This window comes from Equus asinus, chromosome 12 (genome assembly GCF_041296235.1).
Source record: "Equus asinus isolate D_3611 breed Donkey chromosome 12, EquAss-T2T_v2, whole genome shotgun sequence".
NCBI lineage: Eukaryota > Metazoa > Chordata > Mammalia > Perissodactyla > Equidae > Equus > Equus asinus.
This window is the reverse complement of record NC_091801.1, coordinates 44,270,809-44,298,243: the sequence shown is the minus strand read 5'-3', so window position 1 is coordinate 44,298,243 and position 27,435 is coordinate 44,270,809. Positions and strand designations below refer to the sequence as shown.

General features: G+C 41.5%; 1 long non-coding RNA gene across 2 annotated transcripts in view; it reads right to left on the bottom strand.

Moving 5' to 3' along the window:
- Positions 1-27,435, bottom strand: part of LOC139039914 (uncharacterized) — a 174,536-nt gene that overhangs the window by 42,620 nt on the left and 104,481 nt on the right. The window contains exons 3-4 of one of the 2 annotated variants that reach the window (XR_011493273.1): positions 11,340-11,487; positions 9,063-9,313 (exon numbers count right to left, since the gene is read on the bottom strand). This is a non-coding gene — a long non-coding RNA (uncharacterized lncRNA). Of the gene's footprint in view, positions 1-8,766; positions 9,314-11,339; positions 11,488-27,435 lie in introns of those variants that run through there. The other variant, XR_011493274.1, reaches the window with a different exon arrangement.

Sequence of the window (27,435 nt, the reverse complement as noted above, 5' to 3'; positions counted from 1 at the left end):
TATGAAAGCTCCTCAAAAAATTTGAAGTAGAACTACTATATGATCTAGCCATCCCACTTCTGGGTATATATGCAAAGGAAATGAAAAAATATCTCAAAGAGAAAATAGATCTCCCATGTTCACTGCACCATTAGTCACAACAGCCAGCATACGGAAACAACCTAAGTGTCCATCAGTGGGTGAAAAGATAATAAAGATGTGGTATATATACATATATTTATACACACACAATGGAATATTATCACGCCATAAGAAAGAAGGACATCCTGCCATTTGTAATAACATGGGTGGAACTTGAGGGCATTATGCTAAGGGAAATAAATCAGAGAAAGATGATACTGTACGATATCATTCGTATGAAATCTGAAAAACCTGAACTCATAGAAACAGATAGTAGAAAGGCGGTTACCAGGGGCTGGGGATTGGGGGAATGGGGAGACGTTGGTCAAAAACTTCCAATTATAAGATGAATAAATTCTGTGGATTTAATGTACAGCATGGTGATTACAGTTAATAATACTGTATTATATACTTGAAAGTTGCTAACAGTAGCTCTTAAATATTCTCACCATAAAAAAGAAATGGTAATTATGTGAGGTGACTGCACATTAGCTAGATAGTAATCATTTTGCAAAATATAAGTGCATCAAATCAGCACATTCTCTACCTTAAATTTACACAATGCTATATGTCAAGTATATCTCAGTAAAGCTGGAAAAAAAAATCTAAGCCATGGGACTGGTCTCAGATGGGATGAGGTCCTAGCTGAGTTATCAAAACAAGGTCTCTGAGACAGGAAAGCAAGAAATCAGCTATGAGGTGAAAAGTGAGATTCTGGACCAAGACAGAGACCCAAGGATGCAAGCTTGGGATGAGGTCAGGTCCAAAATAAGAGTCATGTGACTAGCAGACCACCCATCTGCTCAAGGCAGGATGGCACAGGCTGACAGGGTGCCCCTCCATTGTAGGAGCTGTAGTGGTGGAGAAAAGAACATGTTGGTTTTATTTCTGCAGGTGCCACCTTAGTTCTCTATTCTGGAACAGCCCTTGTCCCATAGTGTGCCACATACCTGGTGTTCACTGTGACTGAATGAACTAGGAATTGGAGTGCCAGCCTTCTAGGCGGTCTTCTTGCCTCTAGATGATTCCCCTGTCAAGATACACCGTGTATCACCTATGTGCTTATCTTCCTGCAATGACACTTTCAGTCTGTTACTTCCCAGCTCAAGGACTTCTAATGCCTCTAGCAGAGGCTGAAAACTGATGCATCTGAGCTGAGTCTAGCCCCAGATGGCTTTTGTTTGGCTCACACTCTGTTTTTCAAAAACCTGATTTAGATACATTTTAAAATTGAGACTTCATGTGTGTGTGCGCACACATACATACTCATAGCCAGAATTCTGGCTTCTCTTAAAAACTCAGAAATCTGGCAACTCTGAGTGCATGTTCCCACCTGGCAATAATCACTGATGCTGAGCAGTGGCCTCCCTGTCCCTGGCATCTGCTCTCTGCTGTCCACCATGTCCCCACCAGCACCTTTGCAACTTTCCTGGCCCTTCATCCACTATGGCTCTTGCTGGCCTCCAGCAGTTTCTAGAATTTGTTAATCCTTGACCTACAGAATGAATTTTAAACTCCTGGTATTCAAGGCTCTCCTCAGTTTAGTCATGGCATAACACTACTGCCCCAAAATCTGCACCTCTTTTCAAAAATGCTCTACCTGATATCCCTTAAAAATGTCTTCTTTCCTACCTCCCTTCATCAAACAGACATTACTGACTGCTGCCACATGCTGAAAAATGAGCAGGACCCACACAGCACCTGCCTGCAGGAGGCTGATATTCTAGTGGGGAGACTGGTATCTAAACCAGAAGGTGTAACAGACAGCGACAGTTGCTATGAGGCTGGCAGGAGAGGGAACAGCAAGAGTTCATAATAAGGGCACTAACTGTGTCTAGAGGTTTTCTGGAGGAAATCACATCTAATACAAGGAAAGGGATGGTGAGTGAGGAGAGAGTGCCCCAGGCTAGGGTCACAGCTAGAGCAAGACCTAGAGGTGAGCAAAGAATGAAAGGAGTTGGGTTTGGACACATTGGGAAGTGAGAGTGGTACATCAGAACCAAGCAGTCTGAAAGCCGATGGTGGAGAAGGAGGAAGGCATGATCACCAGAGTTATCCCAAGGGCATTCAGAAGCATTTGAAGAAGTTTAAGAACAGGACTGGTATGCTCAGCTTGTGGTTTAGAAAGAGCAACATGACCGCTTATGGAGAATAGATTGGAAGAGACAATGAGGGAAGATGGAAGAGATGTTAAAAAGACTATTATGGGAGGCCAGACACAAAAGGTCATGTATTATATAATTCCATTTATATGAAATATCTGGAATAGGTGAATCCAAAGAGACAGAAAGCAGCTTAATGATTGCATGGGCTGGGAGAAGAAGAGGGAGTGCCTGCATGATGGGTACAGGCTTTTCTTTTGGAGTGATGAAAATGTGTTACAACCAGATAGAGGTGGTGGTTGCACAACATTGTGAATGTACTAAATGCTACTACATTGTTCACCTTAAAATGAACAATTTTACGTTTTACGAACATTTTATGTTATGTGAATTTACCTTGATTCTAAAAAAGGACTTTTACAGAGTCTAGGCAAGAAACATTTGGAAGAAGTAATGTCATGACATGAGCTCCATCCTCCATGCCTTGCCCTGTCCATTCCATTCTCCTTCTGGATGCCCTCTCTCCCCCTCTTCCTATATTCCTTGACTTACTCATCCTCCAGCCCCATTTAACTGACTACCACCTCTGTGACTACCCCACCTAGAGCTCCTCTCTTCCTCCTCAGAATTATGGCCATGCCTCTCATCACATGATCCCTGCTACCTCTTTATTATTTCTTCATGTCTGTATTCCTAATTTCCTCAAATGTAAGATAAGCTCCTAAATAATAGCATCATTTAGTGAATACAGTATGAAAAAGGTAGATGCTAAGATCACTGTGTGACTTTTCAACAGGTGAGTGAGGAAAAGATGCAGGTTTTCTGCCGCCTGAATATGAGAATTGTATTATATACATGTAATTTCCACTACAATCCAAGAATTTGGGGGACCTAGTAGAAAATGTCATAGAAATATTTTAAAGTGATACACAAGTTTTTAACACATCAAGGAGCATCCACAGAAGCAGACATTATTAGAGTGTCTTTTTCTGGCTGATCTATAAGTCTAAATTTCCCTGCTTCCCACTGATGGAGATTTATCCCATACAGAGCTGGTCCTTCATTCTTCTGAGTTGTATCATCTAGTCCCTCCACAGCTGCTCAAGAAGCTGGAGTCCATCCCTGCGGAGTGGCACTTCATCCAAGTCTGGAAGTTAAAGAACACTCAGTACAGAAAAGGCTGGGGTGCTAGGAGTGAAGGAGGGCCCTGCTGGCCTGGGCTCTGAGCTTGGACTCCTGTCACTCAAGGTGCTGGGCAAGGCCTCCAGAGACAGTTGCACAGCCCAAGAGATAGGCAGCACCATCAGTAAGGAGACAATGAGAAGGTGTCAAGGTCTGTGGCCAGTACGGTGACCAAGATCAAACAATATGCCCTGAACAGTTCTGCAGAGTAACTGGCATTGATTTATTCATTCAGCATACAGATAACAAAAAGGTACCACTAAGCAGGCACTGTGCTGGTAAAATAGTGAATATCAACAAAGACAGTCTGGCTCCTAATGCTTCAAGTCTAGTGGAGGATATAGACCAATGAACAGGAAACTATAAAAGTGTATAGCACTAAGATAGTCACTGGATGATTACGACAGCACCTGGAGAAGCAAAGCAGCACAGAGATCGTAAGCCTGAGCTCTCAACTCACTGCCTGAGTTCAGATCCTAACCCTCAGCAACTGTCTGAGTTGCTTAGTCTAGTGGGTTGAGTGGTGGCCCCCAAAAGATATGTCCCCATTCTAACCCTCAGAACCTGTAAATGTGACCCTATTTGGATAAAAGGGTCTTTACAGACATAATTAAGTTAAGGATCTCGAGATGGAGTCATCTTGGATTATCCACATGGGCCCTAAATCTAATAATAAGCATCCTTAGAAAAGACAGAAGAGGAGACACAGACACACAAAGGAGAAGGCAGGGGCAGAGATTGGAACGATGCAGCCAAGGAACACCTGGAACCTCCAGAAGCTTGAAGAGGTAAGAAGGGATTCTCCCCTGGAGACTTTGGAGGGGAGCACAGCCTTCCCACTCCGTGATTTGGGACTTCTGGCCTCCAGAACTGTAAAAGAACAAATTTCTATTGTTTTAAGCCATCAAATATGTGGTAATTCGTTACAGCAGCCCTAGGAAACTAATATACTTAGCCCCTCTGAACCTCAGTTTTCTCATCCCTAGAACACGGATTATAACAGTACATACCTTACTAGGTTGTTAAAATGAGATAATGCATAGAAAGCACTTAGCACAGCACCTGGCAGGTGTCAGTGCCCAATAAAGCTTAACTATTAATATGATTATCACTACTAGTAGCAGTAGTATGCATAGAACACAAGTCTAATCCAGGTTTGGGGCAGAGCCTCTTAGTGGAAGTGACATCAAGCTGAGACATAACGGATGAGAAGGGGTTAGCTGAAGAAAGGAAAACGCAGGAGACGGTGTAGAGGACCAGGATGAGAAGGGAGATGTGGGGGTGGAGTTTCAGAAGGAACAGCATGTCTGGAGGCCAGGAGGCAAGAAGGACCAGGGAACATTTGGGAAATTGAAAGCAGTTCTAGAAAATGTTGGATAGCATATAGGAACAGCTTTATTTCTATGATGTGCTGGTGCCAGCATCACTGCAAGTTAGTGAGAAAACAATAGGGAAATTTGATTTGGTGTTATTTTATATTTACTCCCAATCTGCTGTCTTATCAAATATTCACAAACACTTCTCCATCTCTATCCTGGGTGAGAGGGACAAGGGTTTTCAGAAAGCACAATTAAACTATTTTCCTTTTGACCTTGGACTGTAAATCTCACACTCAGAACTATCCTAATTCTCTTTTTCCCTAAGCCTTTTTGCTTAGGCCCCTATTCTTCTGGCACATATCCTTCAATCAGTGTTTTCATTTTATTGGGGATGTAGGAATTCTTCACACGCCAAGTCCGTGGTGACTTCCAGATGATGTGCCTGTCACTGACCCATTTGCTCTCAAGTCCATTCTCAACTTTTCCTCTTCTGCTGTCGAAATTCCTTAGACTTCCTTGCCCTCTGACTTCCTGGTAAGTTCAGCCAATGGAAGGTGCCTCTTTAAGCCTCAATCTCTAGGGATAATATAATGATCCTGCAGAGTTTCTGTAAGTATTAAATAAAAACACGTATATTACGTGCCTATGGCAACAACCACTGCTTTTCATTCATTAGATGCTTTCTCTTTCTTCCACTATACTAGCATTTACAGCTGGGCACATGGTCATTCAGAGTAAAACCTGTATTTTCAGCTTCCCTTGCAGCTAGATGTGATTATGTGCCTAAGTTTTGAATGTGAAAAACAAATGTGTGTGATTTCTGGGCTCGCCCTCTTTTCCCCTTTCTCCTTTGCTCTGGCTGCCATGTGATGTGATGGTGAGCCACCTTGGAATATGCAGGTAAGGACAGCACCCTGGGGACAGGAGAGCAGCAAGATGAAAGATACTTGTGACCTTGAATGACTTTGCAGAGCAAAGCCAACAAGCCAGCCAGACTTTTACAGAGAGAAAAATAAATTTCCATGCTCTTTAGGCCACTGTTACTTTGGGAGTTGGTCACACAACTAAATCTATCTTATCTAATATAGTACCCAACAAAGTGTCTGGTAGACAGTAGGTACTTAATAAATGATAAAGTTGTTTGTTTGCATTGCAAAGAGATACCTACAGAGATCAACTTTGCTTGCTTGAAAGCTGAAAAAATAACCCCCTTCTGAAAGTAGCAGAGTTTCTGCCTTTTGGATGCAACCCAGAACTTGTCTGTGAAGCAGGCTATCGCTTTGTTCTCAGAGCAGTAACATGGTTGAGCCCTTTTAATTATGCAGGATGCAGTTATCTTAGAATTAGCTGGAGAACTTTTGAGAGAAACTAATTTTCTGCAATTAGGACAATGGTACTCGGGAAAATTAATTGGTATACTAAAAGAAAGTGCACACTTATTTGCAGGACACAGCCTAATAAGGCTGGGGACTTATTGGTTACATTAGTTACTTCTAATCTTTCATCATGGCCAGACCTGGACAGAGTGTATCAGCAAACATCTTAAGCAGTAGTTGGATGGAATGCCTCTAAGTTTCATTTAATTGCCCTTTATACAGAATCCACAGCTCTTATACAAGGCTCCCTGCCTTCTCTGAGACAGCCTCTCAGTCGTCTCTCCCTCCCTGCCTCTCCATGCTATCAGTTTTATGCCAAGAGAGCATCCTGTCATTTCTTACCCCTCTTTGCTGAGACAGTCACAAAACATCCTCGGTAAACTTGATTGTGTTGACTATCTCCCTTTCCTTTTTTCAATAATCCACATTCACCGACACTCTCCAACTTCTTTTCCTTCTTACTTTACATCCTAAATTCTTCTTTGATTGGTCTCTTTTAACACACACTCACCTATCTCCAAATGCTATCAATAATGGTCACTATAGCTCACAATTATGATATCTCTTTGAATAGTCACTATTTAAGACTGACCCAGCATAGTCATTAAACAGTTAACCAGCATTTGAGTCACTAAGCTTAACTGGAAATCTGATAACCCTGTTTAATTTTTTATTCTCAAAGAAATTGGCCATTATTGAGGATCTCCTCCAGAGCAAGAAGTGTGCTAACAGCTTCAGAGCTGAGGAGAGGAGACCAGTTACGGCCTGATGTTTTCTGCCTGACTTTCAATTTTAAACGCTAGAAGAAACAATATTAGAATAAAAGGAGTCTCTGCGTTTACCAAAAAATTCCTATTTGTCAGCCTGGGTTGGGAAGATCAGTTTTAATTTTTCTCCTTTCCTCCCCTTTTACTTCTTTCTCATCCTGCTCTTCCTATTCTTGATTGCTGTTTTCTCAGAACAGAGGATTGTCCCCATTGCCACCTGTCCCTCCCTGACCAACAGACTTGCTGGCAAAGCGAAGGCAGACCCCTAGAGGCTGACAGCTCCATAGAGTTCTTGGATTTTGCTCCAAGAACTAATGCTTCCAAGGGCACCTTCTACTCCAGTTTATTTGTATTTGGAAAATGTGGCTGCATCAATCCACCACCCCCTCAAAAGAAAACAGTTATAAAACGGGAAACTGGCCCTGAAGAGGACAGTGGAGGTGAGATTCAACTTGCACAGGACATTAACGGAAGAATCACAATCAGCAGGAAGCAGATCAGAAATAAAAATGGATTCCCACCTCCCACTCACCCAAGTTAAACTTGAAAGGAGATGGAAGTGGCCACAGCTGGGCTGGCACAGCTCTGCCCTGGCACTGCCCCTGGCACTGGCACCTACCCGGTTTGCTCTGAGTCTTGCTCATAGTTTGGCTGGTCAGGAGGTGCCCTGCAGCACCATAAAACAACACAAGAAACTATATTTTTAGTTCCCATAATGTGTGTTTTAAACCTGACTCCTCTGCTGGGAAAGAAAGATAAAATGAGTATTGAATGAGACCTTACAAGATTATTGAGGTGAACAGTTTTTCTGTGCTTCCGTTCCTGCATTTGTGATGGGGAGTGAAGGTGAGCGACTTTTCTAAGGTCCCACAGCAAAATGGTAACAACAAGGGCACCAGAGCCTCTTGACCGACATCAGTGCTCTTTCACCTTCTAGGAGGTTGCTTAGTGTTGTGGCACTTTAGACACTTTCAAACACAGGAGTGATGGATTGACCCAAAAAAAGCCACAGTATTTTGTAGCTCCTCACATCAATCTCATCCAGAAGAAGAGTCTATTTCTCCACCCCCTGAACCTAAGCTTGGTCCATGCTGGTCATCCTGGCCATCCTAGACATTGCCATTCCAGTTGGGCAGAATACGGAAAGAATGTAGGAGCAAACATGGAAGGCTGTGGCCAGCTCAAAGTGATCTACGTCATACCCACTCATATTCCACTGGCTAGAATTCACTCACATGGACACACATATCTGTGAGTGAGGCTGAGAAATGAAGAGAATGACTCTTGGTGGACAGTAGCAGTCTCTGCCATGCTTGTGTGGCATATAGGGTTTAGAAATTACGTTATAATTGCTAATTTAGAAATTAGAGTTAGGGCTCCCAGCTGGAGCCAGGGATTCAAGGTTGATGGAGTTCACGAGGGAGAAAAGATAGAAAACTAGGCAGATTCCTCATGGGCAGAGGAATCACAGTATTTCACACTTTGCCTTTTCCCAGGTGGAAGTGGGGCCAGGTAGGAGTGGTGAGACTCTGCTCCATACATGGGTGGCTTGAGAAAGAGGTTAGGGAGCAGCCACAGAGAATCTGCTGATCGGTTTGTAGAAAAGGCCACTGAGGTCAAAGCTGACTGTCATCAGGGTTTCCATTCCAGCTAGGATCCTGTCTCTAAACAGAGGCAGGAAAGCCCTCTGAGGGCTTATGAGCAGGTAGAGACAAACTTCATTCCTCTTTCCCCATTTACTCAAGTTCAAGATGACTGGAAAGATAAAACAGCCCTTAAAAGCATCATATCCAGGATTTCACCCAGTGGAGAGGACATTTTTTAATATTGAGTGCCACTATCCACAGAAAAATAATCGGTTGACATAAGTAATGTAAGAAAAAAAACTTACTCATAATTTGGGGTGTTTCAAGAAATATAATTAGATAATGCACTATTTATTTGATTTTTAGATTAAGAGCAAAAAATACAAATGGTTTATAATAAATATAATTAGTAAAATATGTATGGCAGTTTGATTTTAATGTAAATAAAGAGACAGAGCAAGTGTTTAGAAAGACAGAAAATCAAGAGACAGAGACAAAAACAGGGACAAGGAGGAAGAGAGGGAGAGAAACAGAATAAGAGACACTTAGAAATATACTCAAGAAAGATTTAGAGCAGCCACGGACACACAAAAACCTCATGTGCACGTACCAACTTTCAAGAATGGAGTAACATAGTCATTTTGTGACCTTATAAGATTTTGCCACCAAAGACACTTAAAGTTCCACTGTATTCTCCCAACTATAGGCATAAACAAAATTGTCTCTTCATATTTGCCAAATAAAATTGAGGGAATTAAATCATGGAGAAAAAAATCCAACACTCATGTTCTATACTCTTTCTCCAGGTAGCAACCGTAATTACCACAAAGCGAAGGATTCATGTAGGAAGCACCAAGCATCCTGAAAAGGAAGTAGAAAGATGAACACAGTGCAACTCAAAGAACAAGAAAAATTCATAAATTCAAAAGAAAAAGCCAATTTTTCCTTTCTCTAGAATTCTCTTTGCTGGTTCATTCAAAAGTATACCCTTTTATTTCTATTCCTTGATAAGACAGGCTAGCACTTCATTTGGGTTTTTTTATTTTTATTTTTAACAACCATTTCTTGAGTAACCTTGAATAAACACTGTGTTAGGCACTAGAGCTAAAGAACAACTGAAGTATGGCATTCCAGGAATTTGCACTCCAAAGGGAGGGACAGGCATAGAAACAAATCATATTACAATATGAGTAGTGCCAAATAGAAGTAGGCACAAGACATGGTGTGGCAACCCCTCAGGGAAAAATGGAAGCATCCACAGCCCAACTAGAATGTCACCATCCCCAGGCATTCCTGTAATACCTTCTTCCATCTGATCTGCCTGAGCATCATGTGACTCAAAGGACACATGTCTGCCACCATGTTTGTCACAGTTATCTAGTGCTGTGTAACAAATCACCCCCAAACTTAGTGACTTAAAGCAACAATCACTTATTTGCCCATAGTTCTGTAATCTCAGCTGGGCTCAGCTGGGTAGCTTGTCTCTGCTCCGTGAGTTCTCCGGGCTCATCCATGCATTTTTAGTCAGTTGGTAAATGGACTGAGGCTTGAGAATTCAAGATGGCTCCACTCACAGGCCTGGCACCTCAGCTGTGATGGCTTGTGGTCATTCACCCACCCTTGGCTTCTCTCTCCACATGGCTTCTTATCCTCTAAGAGGCTAGCCTGGGCTTCTTTACACAACAGGGCAACAAGAGAGTGAAAACGGACTCTGTCTCAGAACTTGTAACGTTACTTCCACCAAATTATTTTGGCCCAAGCAAGTCTTTAAGCCAGCCCAGTTTCAATTCAGGAAGGTGTGATTTGTTGGGGGCCATTTTGTAACAATTTAAGACAATATTTTTGTGACCAAAAGTTTTCATTACACCATAGGAAACAAAATATTCTAACCTCAACTTCTAAAGTGTCAAAGAATTTTCTTAAGTAGCCAAATATTTATCCTCTTTGATTTCTCATCCTTGGGTTAGGCAAGGTCTGTGATAATGGAATATTTTGAAAAATGCTCAAAAACTCTACTGAACAGCCCTTCTGGATAAGAACATCATTGGTAGAAATTTAAAATAGAAAATAGTTGATCAAGATTTTGAAGATTCCTGTTCTAAGACTCTATCAGATACCACTACAGAGGTCCAAAGCTCCCTCTGTAAGCTCCACTTCCTGGCAAGCCATTTTGGGGACAGCAGAAGGTGAATTCTTCACCTCTTAGTGCCTCCTGAAGGCTCTTGTTACCTCTGAGATGGTAGCTCACAAGCCACCTGTCTTCCTGCAGGGGCAGGAGGTGTCACAACATTTTAAATAACAGGAAACACTGGAAAAGCAGATTCTTGCCCCAGCCCTATTAAGATCACTGTGTTTACAGAGAAGCCTGGGTATCTGAATATTTAATAAGTACACGCACACACCACGTAATTCTGGTACAAATGGTTTGCAAACTGTCCTTTGAAAACATTGCATTACAGCAATGGGGTTTCTACATTGGCCTTTAGGAGGCAATTCTCTAGTTTACTCTGCCCTGTAAAATTGTCAAGCTTAGGATTTAGCAAAACACATACCCTAACTTCTCTTTTCACATTAAGTAGAGAACATGGGTTGAACAACTAGAAAGATTTACACAGCCAATTTGTGTGAATTACCAGTTCTTCCTCAGCTCTAATTCTCAGCCATTCACAATAGTATCTATCTGCCTCCTTGAAGCAGATACTGAAACTGAAGACATAATTCAACAGACTGAAATCACTTCTTAAGCAAAGACATCATCAGTCATAACTTTCCCCTTAAAGAAAAATGTCCTCCATATGTAATTCATCTGAAAAGTCCAGGCATCTCTGCAGTGAGCACTATATTCATAAGCACTTAAAGATGATGACCAGGCAAGTAGCAAACTTACCCCTAACATTTGTTTCTGCAGTGCCTGATGAACCCATCCACTCAAGGCAATGTCCCCATCACAGAGATCTGGCATCCACTGGCCACTGAGGTTGACCACCATGCTCCACAAGGTGAGGGCTCTGCTCTGTGGATTGTCATAAATACCCCTGTGGAAGAAATGGGAATTCTGTCATCTGCTGGAACATGATGCCAAAATGCAGTAGACTCTATTAAATAAAATTTGGAAATAAGTACATTTAACAAAAAATAGATAAAAATCCTTTTTCATTCTAAATTAAGGGGAAAACTTTCTTTTCTCCATTTTCTTGACTAATGTCAATGACTCACTTGTCACAAAACTGAAGTTGATGCTTTCCTTCTCTCAAGATTTTCAAGAGAAAAGTTAAAGAGGCAATAAAACCAACTTGGAAAGCATATGAATGAAGTGCCATGTAACCCTGGGGCAGGGTGACCAATCACACATGCTCCCTTTCAACCCTTTGAGTCTAGGATTTTTCTGGACATTACAAAAAAAAAAACAAAACAAAACAGAAAAGACCAAAGCTTGAAATCATATTGCTAGAAAAGAACAGCCTAAAATTTCTTCTTGTTACCTGGAAGTTCTGAAGGCAGCAAGGGTGAAACGGCCATTCATTCATTCATCCCATAAGCATTTTTGAGCACCATAGTGAGGATAGGGTAATTAATAAGAGCCTAACTAAAGGCCTATCATTTTCTAAAGCATCCAGCTAGAATTATTGCAGTATTGAGTTTGTCTTGCTTTCTCTTGTAAGTGTTCTGGTTATACATTGCTTAATAACAAGCCACTCAAAACTGTAATTTAGCTTAAAACAAAAAAATAATTGTTTATCTTGCTCATGAATCTGCAATTAGGATACAGCTCGTTGAGACGGTTCATTTCTGCTCCATGTGTCTTTAGCTGGAGAAGCTCACCTGGGGCTGGAAGATCTACTTCCAAAATGGTGCACTCACATGCTGGCAAATTGATGCTTCTTGTAAGCTGGGAGCTCAACCAAAGCTGTCATCCAGGGGTTTTGGTTCTTCTCCATGAGGACCCCTCCATGGGATACTTGGACTTTTTCATAACATAGTGCCTATATTTCAAAAGTGAATATTCCAAGAGGTCTTGGAGAAAGCTGCAAGATTTCTTATGATCTAGCCTCAGAAGTCCCAGAATTTCACTTCTACTATGTTATATTTATCAGGCAATCCACAAAGACTAGCTCAACTCAGGGAGTGAGCAATCAGACTTATCTCTCAAAGGGAGTAGTAGCAAAGAATCTAGACTCCTCTTTATTCTACTATAGCAAGATTAAGTCCTACAAATTCTTGCTCATAGTTTTTTCCCCATGGCTTTAATGAGGGCTTCTTTTATAAGTGTCTGAAGAATGAATGAAACCCTGAAGATTCCCTCTGAGAAGAACTTAAGTATCCAGGAGAGCACCATGTAATTGGCCCAGCAGGCTGCTGGGGGTGGTAGAAACTCTAACATAAAGTAAAACACAAACTCAATTTGAGGTCAAAATTCTTCCCATATATTAGCGCACAGTCTTTCTTTAGTAAGTATGAGGGACACTATTGTCTAAGTATCCCAAATTCAATTCCTTTTCCTTTTTTGACAGAGCCCCAGTTTTCTTCAAAATCACCTTCCCTGCAAAACCATGTACTTCAAAAGAAGTGTGTGCATCCCCAGCCCTAGGGGATGAGTTAGGATAGGTTTAAGTCAATTATCATGGTCTCATTACTGCTACCCATTGTCCAGTGCATGTGACATACTCCTGGTCAATGAGGTGTGAGAGGAAAGCTCTCAGAATGCTTCAGAGAAGACTTTCTCACTAATAGGAGATACACAGGAAGAAATAGTTTCTCTTTTGTTGTGTCTGAATAGGATGCCCAGAACTGCCACAACCATCTTGTAGCCATGAAAAGAACAAGCCTGAGAACGGACCCTTTGGTGTCTTTCCATCACCCTTCTGAATATCTCCTCACTATGTTGCATTTTAGATATAAGAGGTATATGCATTTGGACTGATTTGGTTTTGACTCCCAGGAGAATGATAGAATCTCAATGTAAGAAGGTGTGTTAGGGGCCGGCCCCATGGCCGAGTGGTTATGTTCCACACTATACTTTGGCAGCCCAGGGTTTCACCGATTCGAACCCTGGGCACGGACACGGCGCCATTCATTAGGCCATGTTGAGGCAGCGTCCCACGTACCACAACTAGAAGGACCCACAACTAAAATATACAACTATGTACTGGGGGGATTTGGGGAGAAAAAGCAGAAAAAAAAAAAAAGAAGAAGAAGGAGATTGGCAATAGTTGTTAGCTCAGGTGCCAATCTTTAAAAAAAAAAAAAAATAGATGTGTTAAATGACAAGAATAATCAACCTCTACCTAATTATCCAAATTATAGACATCCATGAAAGTTGAAAAGGCTAATATGCAGTAAATCCTCACTATTTGTGGATTCCACACTTGCGAATTCCTCTATTCACTAAAATGTGTAACCCCAATATCAATATTCACCCTGCTTTCACGGTCATTTGCAAACATGCACAGAGTGTAGGAAAAGCTTGAGCTGCCTGACACACGCATTCCCAGCTGAGGTCGAGCAGTATGACACCCTGCCTTCTTGTTTCAACTCGCATACTGCAGACAAGTCTCCTTTTCATGGTATATTTAATGCCACATTTCTCACTTTTTGTACTTTTTGTTAGTGATTTCACTGTTTCAAACAGCCCCACACATAGTGCTGAAGTGTTGTTTATTGTTCCTCAGCACAAGAAGGCTGTGAGATGCCTTACAGAGAAAGTACATATGTTAGATAAGCTTCACTCAGGCATGAGTTCTAGAGCTGTTGGCTGTGAGTTCAATGTTAATGAATCAACAATACATATTAAATAAGGTGTCCTTAAACAGAAACACACATAAAACAAGGTTATGTATTGATCACCGAAGAAAATTTTGTGACCAGAGGCTCACAGCAACCTATGGCTATGTTTCTTCTAGAAGCAATGGCTCAATGTTCCCTAATTCAGTATTTACAGAGACTTTATGGAACGTAAACTACCATGAATAATGAGAATCGACCATATGCCTTAGTTCCTACTATTTGCTTCTTTCTCTCACAAATGTTGTAGTGTTCCAGGGGAAAAACTATAGAAAGTGAGTACCATCATCTCAGTAAATCCCTCCCTTACAAGATCTAATGACTTCACGGTTATGAATTCAGCCTGTCTAGAGCCCCCCAGTGGCCTGGCATCATGACCAGATGACCTGAGGAAGTTCACCTCCACGTTCCAACAATCGTCAGCAAATCACAGCATGCTACAAAGAAAAGCTCACACTTTGCAGTCAAAGAGGACATTAGAGGAAAGTTTTCCCAAAAGCAGATGTTCCCACAAAACATTTTTTCAGCCCAGACCTAATCATTCTGCCAAGTTTTCTCACCTTAGGTGACAGAACACACCTTTGTTAAAGTGTTACGTTGATCTGGGGTCTCCTCTAGATCCATATCAGACAAGAGGGATGCTCTTCCAAAACATGAGCATTTGGTCCCAGACTCAGTCTTCGCAGTCTGGGAAGCCAGTTTCTTTCTGAGTCAGGAGTCCAGCTCACTCTTCACAAAGAGCCTGGCTGCATGTTCCCCAATCCCTAGTATATCATCACCTTCTGGGTATGATGCAATCTTCTTCTTGGCCACTGCTAAAGTCAAGACCACCGATCCTACAGCAACCCAGCCAACACAGGCCACTTCCGTCACTACTGGACTTGGCCAATGCAGGAAATCTCTGAGGCTGATTCCTCTATCCAATTAAAGTCATAACAAAGAGAGTCATATAGCTCTCTCCATTGCATGCAAAAGGGGATTTAGGATTTTTAGGGCCAGTCCTCATCAATTGGTCCACACTTGGCCAGAAGTTAGCCTGTATTCCTGGCTGAAGTTTCCTTCTCTGAAAAGTCAAACTTCTCAAATGATTTGTTCCCACCTAGTGTCTCCCTCTTTCCTCACTCTTTAAGCTGGCTTCAACCTCCACGATGCCACCTAAAACTTACAAAAGTTTTCAATCGTTTGATTATCAGTCGGGCAATTTTCAGTCTTAGCATTCAGGTACTCTTAGTGGCATTTGATGCTGCTAAAGACTCCCTCCTCCCGAAAGTGCTCTCTTCTCTTTGCTTCTGAACTTCTCTTCTCTATGCCACTCAGTCTCAGGCACTATGGCTCACTCATCGTCTCCAGTCTACTCTTAGATTACTCAAAACCTGGAGCCGGGCCCTTTTCCTTCACCATTCTGTACATACTCCCAAAACAGCCTCATCTCCACACACAGCTTCACTTACCATTATGAACAAATATATAGGAGCAGCCCAGACTTCTTTGAGTTTTGGAGTTGTATAGAAATAATAATAATAATAGTGACTAACATTTATATGGTACTCACTCTGTGCCAGGCACCAATCTAAGTTCTTTACATATGCTGAACTCTTTTGGGCCTCATAGGAACTGTATAAGGTAGGTACCATTGTTATGATCCCCGTTTTACAGGTCAAGAAACTAGGGAGGATAGAAAGATTAAGAAAATTTCCCAAGGTCACACAGCTGTTGAGAGGCAGTCAGGATAGAGAAACCATGCTTTTAACCACTACACAATACTGTATTTCAATTTATTTGCTTACTAAAAAATCACTATTTGAGTGTCTTATAGAAAGTAAAAACTAAATTCATAATATTTCTCCCCAAATCAGGTCTTTCTCCAATATTCTCTATATTGGAGAATGTCACCACCACCCCAACAGCCATTCTACTGCTCCCTTACCTTCATGTCCCAACAACCTCTAAATCTTATCCAGTCCACTTCAAAGATATTTCTCGTATCTGACTTGTCCCGGTCTGTACTATTGCCACCTTAGACAAGCAACAGGCGTGTCTTGCCTAGGCTGTTATAACAGCTTCCTAATTGGTCTTCCTGCATGTACCCAGGCCTGCCTCCAGACGTTTCTCCCACTGCAGAGAGAATGAGTTTTTAAAACTCAGATCTGGTCATGGCACATCCTACTCAAAGTTTCCTACTGCCCGTAGAAAAACTCCAAAATCTTTCTCCAGCCTACACAGCCCTGCAGGAGTAGGCTGCATTCCTCTCCAGCTCTCTCCTGTCCCTCACCTCCTTGGTCTTCGCAAGGCCTGATTTTAATCCCTCACATGTGTACCTTATTCCTCCTCCCAGGTTGTTCCATCTGCCTGATTCTCACCCTTCACTTACCCACCCCCACTCTCACTCCCCACAACCTTACTCAATCTAATTAACTTTTGCTCACAGTTTGGAACATCTTTACAAGTTCAGACAGCCTTCCCTGACTCTTCACATCCCTGTAGCACACTTCCCAAGAAAACGGTGCTTCTCCTTTGAGCTGTTTGCACAATTGTCAATAAATAAGTGATTTTGTCATAAGCTATTAACATCTGTCTCTTTCATTAGAATAGAAGATCCATGATGGCAGAGGCACTTCCTGTCCCATTTGTCACTATGTCCCCAGAAATGCTCAATGTACAAGAAATGCTCTGAAGTGTTTTTTCAATGAGTGGGTGATAGTTTGGAGCCATATTCTGAGCAGCTTAAATGCCAGATCAAGAAGTTGGCACTTACTTAGCAGGTAATGAGGAATCATGGCAGTGATTTAAGCAGGGAAATGGTGAGAGTAAATTTCCACCTTAGGAAATTAATCTGACAACACTGTGGAGAGTGAATTGCATTACATAGATGAGCAGTTAGTCTAGTCATGTATGGACTAGAGTCTGGACTGGCAGAGTGATGCTGGAAATGGAAATGAATTAGGCATCAGAATAAAGAGATACTGCACAGTAAAAATCTATACGACATGGTAACTCAAGTTATTGACTAGTTGGAAACTGGTCAATTTTATTCTGCTAGTTAGCAGAGGTTGGCTCTGTATCAAATGCCTATGATATGGTCATGTGCCAAAAGAAGAGAAATGTAGGGCCTTGATAAAAGGGAAGGATCCTAGGAAGGGTGCTCAAATTCCCCCTTGCACCTGAGAAAGTGCAGATAAATAAGACTATTATGTTCTCAATAAATATGCAGATACATTAAGACAAGGACAGATAAGTAAAACAATTACATTTCAACAAAGGACACTCACTCCTGCCTATCTAATATCATAAAGACGCATCTGTTGCTACTTAAAGCAGGTCAACCTGGGCGGTAGTAATAAAAACCTTTCTGTTTGGGGCATGTTCTGTTCTCATCGACAACCAACCATTCCTCACATCTGCAACTGAAGTTTTATAAACTTATCATATTTTTAAACATCTACCTCCTCCTATGAAATGAAACTTCAAAAAATAAGAGAAAAGCATGTCAAGAGTTCTCTGATAATGGATGGAGACAAGCCTTATCAAATAATCTGGCTGCAGTTACAAATACATAATAATATTTAAACTCACTAATCTGAGTGCTTATACCTTAAAGGCCATTATTTACTTTTAACATTAAAGAGCTTTCCATCATGCACACATAGTAAAGGAATAGAAAGTCTGAACCGCCCCACAAATGAGATGCCTCTGCACCTCTTAGGCTTTGAGGGTCCCCGCTCCCCTAAGTATACTTGGGAAATTTAAACTTTAATTTTCAGGAGTGGTTCAGCGTTAAGTGAGAGAGATATACGTATATGTACATAATATGTCAGATTGCATTTCTCAATTCTGGCCTTTTGTACTGAACTTCTAGTCCATGGGAATAAAATGGCACTCAACACTACACTCTGCAAAAGTATTTGGGCACATCATATAATTTCTCAGCCAACAAAAGCTTGTCTGAATCAAAATGCGTTGGAAATTTCTTAAAAATGTGACACTCCATGCAAATCTGCAAGGAAATTCTCAGCCCCTCCCCATTTCCCAGTGAGGCTGTAAATGGACTGAAAAGGCAAATCAGAACTGTAGGCTAAAATGTGCCCCCATTAACCAATTGTAGAGCATTTGCTTTTCCAAGCCTCCATGTGGTGACCAGGTTTCCATGCTTGTGTTAGTGTACCTCTTATCTTAAAAATCATGATTAATCTAGACAAACTTTTAATAAGGTCAGTGGTTATAACAACAAAAGAATAGTATCTGGTCTTGAAATAGAAGTGGAAACACTCTAAGCAAAGTGCAATTAATGACGAAGCAATAATCCACTCAAACCAAGAGGAAATGGCTTGAATGAAAACAAATCACTTGAATTTTTTTTAAATAAACCATTTTTAAATTATACACATGCAATTTCCCACTTTTGTTTACTTTAGTCATACTATTTTTCTATTTACATATAAGCCAACCAGAGCTTGATGGCTGATTCCATCTTAGAAAAGAGCAGCAGAGGAGTGCCCAGTTTCTCAGTACCTGTGATGATAGAAATTGTTCCCATCAATGCTCATTGGGTTTAGCCTGTACAACTACCAGAGATTACTATTTTACATGACTTCTTACCTTGAAACAGCACTAATTTCATCTTCACAATAAGCCTGTGAAATCAGTACTACTGTGCCCACTTAACAAATAAGGAAACTGGAACTCAAAGATTGGGTGGTCACAAAGCTTAGGTAACCATCTAGCAAAGGAATGAAATGTCACAGAAAACACCAGTCATTTGCCTCCAGGTCCATTCCCCAAACACACTGCTATTTGATATGCTCAGATCAAAATGTCTGAAATTCCTGATACATGCCCAGGGATAAATAAAGACTCTTCCAACTCCGTGTTAGTCCAACAGCTGTACTCCTTCCAACCCAATGAGTAGAATCAAGCCTGAAATAAACAACATCTATTAACTTCTAAAGAAGACTCAAAAGGAAAAAAACCAGATTTCCTTCTATCAATCCTATTTACTACTGATCACATGTGTAAAGTATTTTAATACTTATAATTAAAAAAAAAAGAGTATCATTTCCCTTCGTGACTTGTCTGCCATCGGTGACCCCCTTTACAACTAGCTGTGGCCAGAACTATGGGAAGCAGTGGATCTGAGGTCAGCTTGACACTCCTGAGCTGCCTCAGGTGACCATTCTCAGCACCTCATTATTTTGCAGCACCAAAGTGGACCCACACAAATCTTATGTCCAGACTTGTCCTGCCACACCATAGAGCCTCCTCCCTCAGTCATCAAAGGAATGGAATAAATAATATCTATTGTTTATTCATTACCTTCAAATTCATATTTCACTCAACAAATATTGAGTATGGAAAACCAACTATGTGGCAGGCACTATAATAGGTGTTGGAGTATAAGACAGAATTTGCTCAGACCGTGGAGCTTAACAAATATTTTGAAGCAGTTAAGGAGGTATGGTAGAGGAGAACAGTGTCTACGGAAGGGATGCCTAACACAGATTTAGAGGTCAGAGAAGGTTGCCTGAAGGAAGGCATGTCTAAGTGAAACTATTAAGGATAAGTAGGAGTTACTCAAAGGAAGAGCCTACTATGCACTGGGCATTTTTAAAGTCTTCTCTTTCAGACTCTTTAATAACCTTCTAAGGTTATCTCCATCTGACAGATGGGGAAACTGAAGCTCCAAGGGATCTCATGATTCATAAGGGCCAGTTAGTCTCAAAATTCAAATCGAGCTCTGCAAACCCCAAAGCCCATGTGTTGTTACTTTTTCACTGTTTGGCAAGTGAAACACCTCCCCACAGGTCCTCAAGGAGCCAATAAATACGTGTCAGTGTCAGTCCAAGACCTCCCCTTGTGCTTCATTAGTCTTCTTGGAGATGTGCAGAAAAGGTCCTGGTGCTAGCTACTGTTTGGGCTGCTACCTAAGGCACCACAACAATGGTGCTAGATCAAAGCTGAGGTGTGATCTGTGGAAGTTCTGTTCAGAACATGCCCTTTCTGAACCATGGGGAGCCCTGGGTTCTATAGTGGGCTACGTTCACAACACCAGTGGTTGATCCACCCATAAGCATCTCCATGATTTCGTCTTTCAAAGCGATGCATTCTTTTGTATCAAAATTGATGTTATACAGCTTGGTCAGCTGTCTTCTTCCCCAAATTTGATGCCCAGAGACACTGGGACATTTTCACAAGTTCCATCCACTGTCAATAGAAGAGGATTTTAATCCATTAAAGATAGTAAGAAGAAAGTACCACAGGCCTTGATGGGTAATGACAAGACCATGGGGACTACATGGATAAAACTCTAGTACAGATTCATATATCAGCTACTATAACTTAGTAGCCAAACCCATCTGTGTGTGCCAGTTCTGATGCATTTGTTCAAAGAACAGCCTCATCACTTGCCAGCTGCACCTTCACCAGAAGACCTAACTCTGATAAAAAAAGAGAATCTTACAAGATTCCAGAGTCCTCATTCTGAAAATTAGTTCTCATTAGTAAGACATAGGCATTGTAGGCAATTTGCTAGACCTAAAATGTGGTCCCTATAAATCCTAGATGCCAGCTTGCTCTCTCTTGCTGCTTTCTCTTAATTGCAGATTGTCCCAAATATCCATTAATTGGGATTTCTGGTGAGTTATGTTCCAGGTAATTGAGGTGTCTTTGAGCATAGGTTAATTTTATGTTTATTGAGACCTCCTAGGTGCCTGGCACCACTTATGTCCAGCAGAGGACCTCCTGTTCAAGAGCAATTACTCACATCACAGGCAAATATTATCATTTCTCTGACAAGCCTTGCTTTGACCCAGGTATCAACCGTGGGAGGGAATCCTCCCTTGCAAGTTTATCTTCACCATCAGAGCAATGACACTCTTCTCTGGCTTCTTCTCTGCTCCCTCTCTTTTTCATTCTCACTCCTCACAGCTCCCCAGGACCTCATGCTGCTGCTGGCTGCCCACAACCTCCTTATCAGGGTATTCATCACCAGGAGAAGAGGTCTCCCTAAAGTGGCACCTTCCCCATGGGATTTCTATACCCTCCAAGCCAGTCCCCCATGCCATTCCCTGTTCTGTTTCCTTCAAAGAGATCACCTTAGGAAGGCTGAAAGCAATTTCACTCTAAACTTTAAAAGATGATTAAAATAAAATAAGTAAAATAAATGTCACTGAAACACCAGTTGGTTTAACCCCTCTGGAGAGTGCTTCCATTTTAAGGAAGATTTTATCAACCTAAAGGAATTCTAATTGGGCAGATATAACTGAGCAGGGACAGCCTATCAGCACTCCTCCTCTGTGCCAAAACTCCCGAAGAACCTTGATCAGCAATATACCCTGACACTTCTAGTCCACCATTGGCTTTTGTACTAATAGAGAGAGGAATATCGAAAGGACTCAATTTTCTCCCATGCTCATGGCAAGAATTTGTTGTGTATTGTCCTGAAAGACAGAAAGGAGTGATGAGAACTTTGTCCCTCTACATTATTCATTTGTTCAACCTTTATTGAACATCTGTCATGCCAGGCATGGAGGCCTTCTTAGGCCTCCAAGAAATTCATGACTTTATATTCTGGATAAACAAATAGACATGTATACAAATAAGGACAAGACAGCATGAAAGATATTCTCCTTACTAGAGTCACACATGAAGTACTATGGGAGCTGATTTACAGAAGACTAATATTCTCCCAATGACAGAGGCAGGGAAGGAATTCCAGGCAGAGGGGAGAGAATGTGCACACCGGGAGTGGGGGAGGGGAGGGCCAGGACTTCTGTCCGAGTGAAGGGCACCCATCCCTTATCCACAGGCATGCTCCTGAGGCCCTAGGAACATGGCCAGATGGTGTACCCTGCAAAGGTCAGTGAAGAATTAAATTATTGCCCAAATAACTCACAGAGCTGATAGATTCAATGAGGTACCATAGTATATATATAGTAAGGGGCAAAAAACTGGCCTAGGAGTGCATATTGGCTCTGTCACTATTAGCTATGTTTTTTGAGACAATTATTTAAATTCTCAGAACTTCAGTTTCCTTTTCTGTAAAATGTTGAAGAAATACACATTTCATAAAGTTGTCTTAAACATGCAATCATAGAGGTAGGATATGTGAAGCACCTACCACCCAGAGAAACAACCTCACAGCCTCCCCTAGCTTCTAATCTCCTCTTCAGCCCCATCTCTCCATCTGGAGACTCTAAGTAGAAATGACTATCCCCAGTCACAGCAGAATGAAGCGACTCCCAGCATTCAAGTCTGAGGGCTCAGAAAAGCAGAGAAGCAGGAACAAGGGTATGTCTTACTTAAGAGGTTAGGTCTATGTGTGCCCCAAACATATCCAAAGGCCACAGACACACTGTCTAATTTGCAGTCATCTTGAACCTGGGCTTTAGCTCCCACATCCACCATTTTGCTGGTCCCCTTTTTTCCTTTAGCAATTCCTTGAGCCCTTATTAGCTAACATCTATTTCTCTAGCAACACCGTGAGGGACAGCCAGCTAAGGGCACAATCCAATGCTGTATCACAGGCAGCTGGTGGCAGCAATCAGGAAGTTAAACCAGAGAAAAAGAGGAGAGTGCCATGGGATAGGCACAAAACAAGATTCACCCACTCCACATCCTGGCTGAGGATAAGCTCTGACTGGTGTGCCAGGGTCCCCAAGGCATGAAAGACAGCATTGTTGTGGTAAAGTCCCACAACTGGAAAAATACTTTCAAAATTATCAGGTTCATCCTCTGCCCCCAGACCCAAGACTAAGAACTATAGCAAAGATGGAAATAGGTCTAGTTACTAAAGAGATCTTCATTTCTTATGAGCCACCAAATGGATTTTTTTAATTCTCTTTACTGCCTTCCCAAACTCCGGAAACACATGTGAATTGACCTCAACCAGCTCTGAGTGACAAGGAGAGAAAACAAAGCAGAAAAGAGAAGGGGGGAAATGTGTCCAATTAAATCAGTAAGATTTAATTGCCCATATGGAGTTAAGCTGGACAAGGGTGATATCAGAGGACAGCTGGAGGTGGGAATATCTGCATGCATTAAGGGGCTGAAGCTGGGAGCTGGGAAGGCCCTGAGGCTATTTTACCTGTTTGTTTAATCCTTGGGTTTTGCTAACATTAATGCTAGTTTAACTCCTATGTTAAATACCAGCTAGTCTGCTCTCCTGGGAGACCAGAAACAAAGCAGCAACCTCAATTCATTCATTCATTCATTCATTCATTGGGCACCTACTGTGTGCCAAGGGTGTGTCTAGAGCTCCATCACATTGAACTCCTCGGTAAATCATGTGGACATATGATGGTTATTGCCTTTGATAAGAGCAACTCTCGTAATTTGAAACACCCTCTCCAGCCTGACTGTGAGCGCCTGGGAAGGCAAGAAGTCATGTGACACCTTGCTGCTTCTCTAGTCACTGCTGCCACCAACACAGGGCCCGGCACCTTGAAGGTGCTCTATAAATTCTCACTATTTGATCCTTAATCAAGAGGACAAGTTCCCTGACCTCAGGATAGCATATAATCCACTGAAAGGAAACTTCCTCAGAAAAGCCTATTTTACAGAGTAAATTTCAAAGGACTGCCTATGCGCTTGGAATAAGTAATCCGACATGATAAAGGCCACGTTCAGAGTGCCCCTAAAACGCGGGCACATGTGGTACAGGACATGAACAGACTCCAAGCTCGCAATTGCTTTGTTCTAACCTTGGCAGCCCTGTAGCTTGGCTCCCACATTCAAAGGGATGATGTATTTTCCCATATTTATTATTTGCACTGGACTACTGAGGAAAAAAGCAGGGCAGCAGGCCGATGTGTCTCAGTGTTCCTGCCAGGAATAACAGAGAGGCCTTGCACCAGCGCCTCATTAGCTTATGGAAAACAGTTCCCTAAGGAAACTGCAGGGTGTAAATAAATTTAAAACATTTCAGCCTTTTGAGGCCTGCAGATGCCAAATTTGTAAAACAGTGGTGGCTCAAGGACGCTGCAACATTCTGTTGCACGTCTCATAAATTCAACATAACTTCTACACTATGTTAATAAGCAAAATAATGCGATATCACAGATATACTTTTTAATATAATACATATTACTTTGTTATTTATAAGAAGAAAAACTTTAGTTGGTAGGGTAAATTCAATCTAAAAGAACAGGATAGCTCTAGAGATATGCAATGTGTATACCTTCCTGACTCAGGGCCCTGTTTAAGGAAATATCCTCTGTAGACACTATACCATGCCCTAGCATATGAGCAAAATTGGCCATAGGTTCATATATTATCCATGTTTCAAACACGTACTAGATAGTATTATATGAGAGAAATGGGTGAGGTTTAAACCTAAACCTCTAACTGAATATTTCTCTGTTAACTGTTAAGAAGATGCACAAAGAGTAGTATCTCAGAAGTCATGGACAACATTTAATCTAATCTCTCATTTTATAAACAAGAACACTGAGACACAGAGAAGCAAAGCGATTTGTCAGAGTCATACTGCAGGTTAGTGGCAGAACTGAGAGAACATGGGATTCTTTCTCTGTCCACAGCTCCTAAGACTAATAGGATCGGGGGCTGGCCCAGTGGCACAGCAGTTAAGTTCACACGTTCCGCTTCGGCGGCCTAGGGTTGGCCAGCTCAGATCCCGGGTCCGGACATGGGACCGCTTGGCAAATGCTGTGGCAGGCATCCCACATATAAAGTAGAGGAAGATGGTACTGGATGTTAGCTCAGGGCCAGCCTTCCTCAGCAAAAAGAGGAGGATTGGCAGTGGATGTTAGCTCAGGATTAATCTTCCTCAAAAGTAATTAATTAATTAATTTAAAAAGACTAATAGGATCAGAGTTGCACAGTACTTAGCACTCTGCCTGGCACATGTGAGCACTTGACAAATGTTCACTGTGACTGTGACTGTTACTATTATCATTATTTCTGCAACCCCAAGGTCCTAAGTAATGCAGCTTATTTTCATCCCTTTGCCAAGTGATGACTTCTCTGAGAAGCTCAAACTAAGGTTAGTTTCATATATGTTACCAGAATATTTTAAAGTGCTGAATTAACCCAGTTTCATTCATTAGATGATCCTTCCCAATATTAATTCCTGGGTCCAAGAAATCCCATATGCTCTTAGTTTCCCTTAATACATAATACATTGTTTCCCACTAAATCATGATTTATTCATTCAGTACCAGCAGACTGTAAACTTCATGGGAGCAGAAACCACATCTACTTTTCCATCACTTTAGTCTCAAATCCTAGTGCATAGTAGGGGCTCAATAAATATTTGATAGTCATGGTGCTAGATGACGGGGACACAGAGGCAAATAAGCCATGGTCACTTTCCTTAAGAATTTCACAATCTGATGAGGCTAATTCTTCTTGAACCTATTTCAATTTTTAGCCCATACCATCCCTATAAATTGTTAAGTCTATGCATTTACCTCGTTACAATATACTCCATATTCTTAATAATACCAGAACAGTCCTCCAGTAAGATTTCACCCAAGATTTGTCATAAATAACAGCCCTAACAGTAATGCACCCCAAATATACTAAAGAAACGTGATCCTTAAGAGACAAATGGACACTTGGGCTACAGAATAAAAGAAAGCCATATAGCTTAGATTAAATAATAAAAAGGCTATGTAATTTTTTAAAAAAGAAGAAGGAGGAAATTAACCTAAATTTAACTCAAATCAGATAAAATGAACCTCTCTCAAGAATTAAGTTCTGAGAAGCCACTTGATCTATATCAAAGTGGGATAGCACATGAGTTAGCAGAGCAAAGCAAAGCAGAGCCAGCACAAGTTTACAAATAAGAATACACAAACTAATGCCAAAAACTTACACCTGTCCACAGGCTACGACTGGGCCCAAGATGGGAGTAGCCGGGCAGCCTAGGGGTACACAATCAAGGTCCCTATTCATGGGGAACTCTCCAGGAGGTTCTAGTGGTGTTTCTCAAATATTCATGTGGATCAGAAGCCCCTGGAAGGCTTGTTAAACCACAGATAACTGGTCACCTGCAGACTTTCTGAGGTGGAGCCCAAGAGTTTGCATTTCTAAAAGGTTTCCAGGTGATGCAGGGGTTACTGGTCCAGAAACCCCTAGTCTAGAGAAAGCACAGTACACACATGTCCCCAGATGTCTGGAGAGCAAGAAATCGGTGCCAGTCTTTTAAATTCCTTGAGCCAGTTGCCAATTATGTGTGCTATATATCCAAGTGACTCTTGAGCCAAGGAGAAGATGAAAGAATTAAGAAGCTATTCTAGTTAATGGTAAAAAACGTATGAAATAGTCTGAGATGGAAACCAAAAAAAGAAAAGAAAAATTCCTGAAATAGAGAAGAATGAGAACCAGAGTCAAGGGATTGGTGAGCTGAAGAACTTGACAGAGGGGGGAAAGTGGATGAGGAGAAATTGTACCACTGAAGCAGTGGCAAGGAATTGGAACTCCCCCAGACTGTGAATCCAGACCTTGTGAGTAACAGCCCCATTTGCTGAGCACTTACTATTACCCCAGGCCCTGTCCTAGGGCCTATATATGTCTCTCTGAAACCTCACAACATCCTCTGAAGTAGTTAATTATCTCTGTTTTACAAATAAGGAAACAAAGGCTCAACAAGATTAAGTAACATCACCAAGGTAGTTAATCAGTGGTGGATTCAGGATTCAAACTCATGTCTGTCTGACTCCCAAGCTTGACTCTTACCAGCAGCTAGTCTGCCTTTCTATTCCTCCTCTCTAAAGATGAAACTTAAAGGAGAAGGTATTGAGGAAAACCAGTAGCATATGGCTAGAAAGAAGTAGGGCACATAGAGTTAAGAGGGAGTATAGTGTAGTGGCTCAAGTTTCAGCTTTGGGACTGGATAGACCTGCATTCAGACCTGTGCTTCTCCACTTAGGAGCTATGTGGTCTTGGGAAAATCACATAATCTGATCCCAATTTCCTTATCTGCATAATGAGAATGATAATATCTATCTTCCAGGGTTATTAGAAGGAGTATAGATATTTTTTATACTAGAACTTTTAATTTCTACATTAGAACTTTAGATATTCTTATATTAGAACTAGTCTATTTTTTAGTACATTTCCTAGAAAGTAGTAAATATTCAAAAATGAAGGTAGATGTAGTTATCATGATGGTGGAGAAAAGCCTGAGACTCTAGTAGTTGAGGAGCTGGAAAGAGGACATTTAACCTTTAAATAAGTTTCAAGTC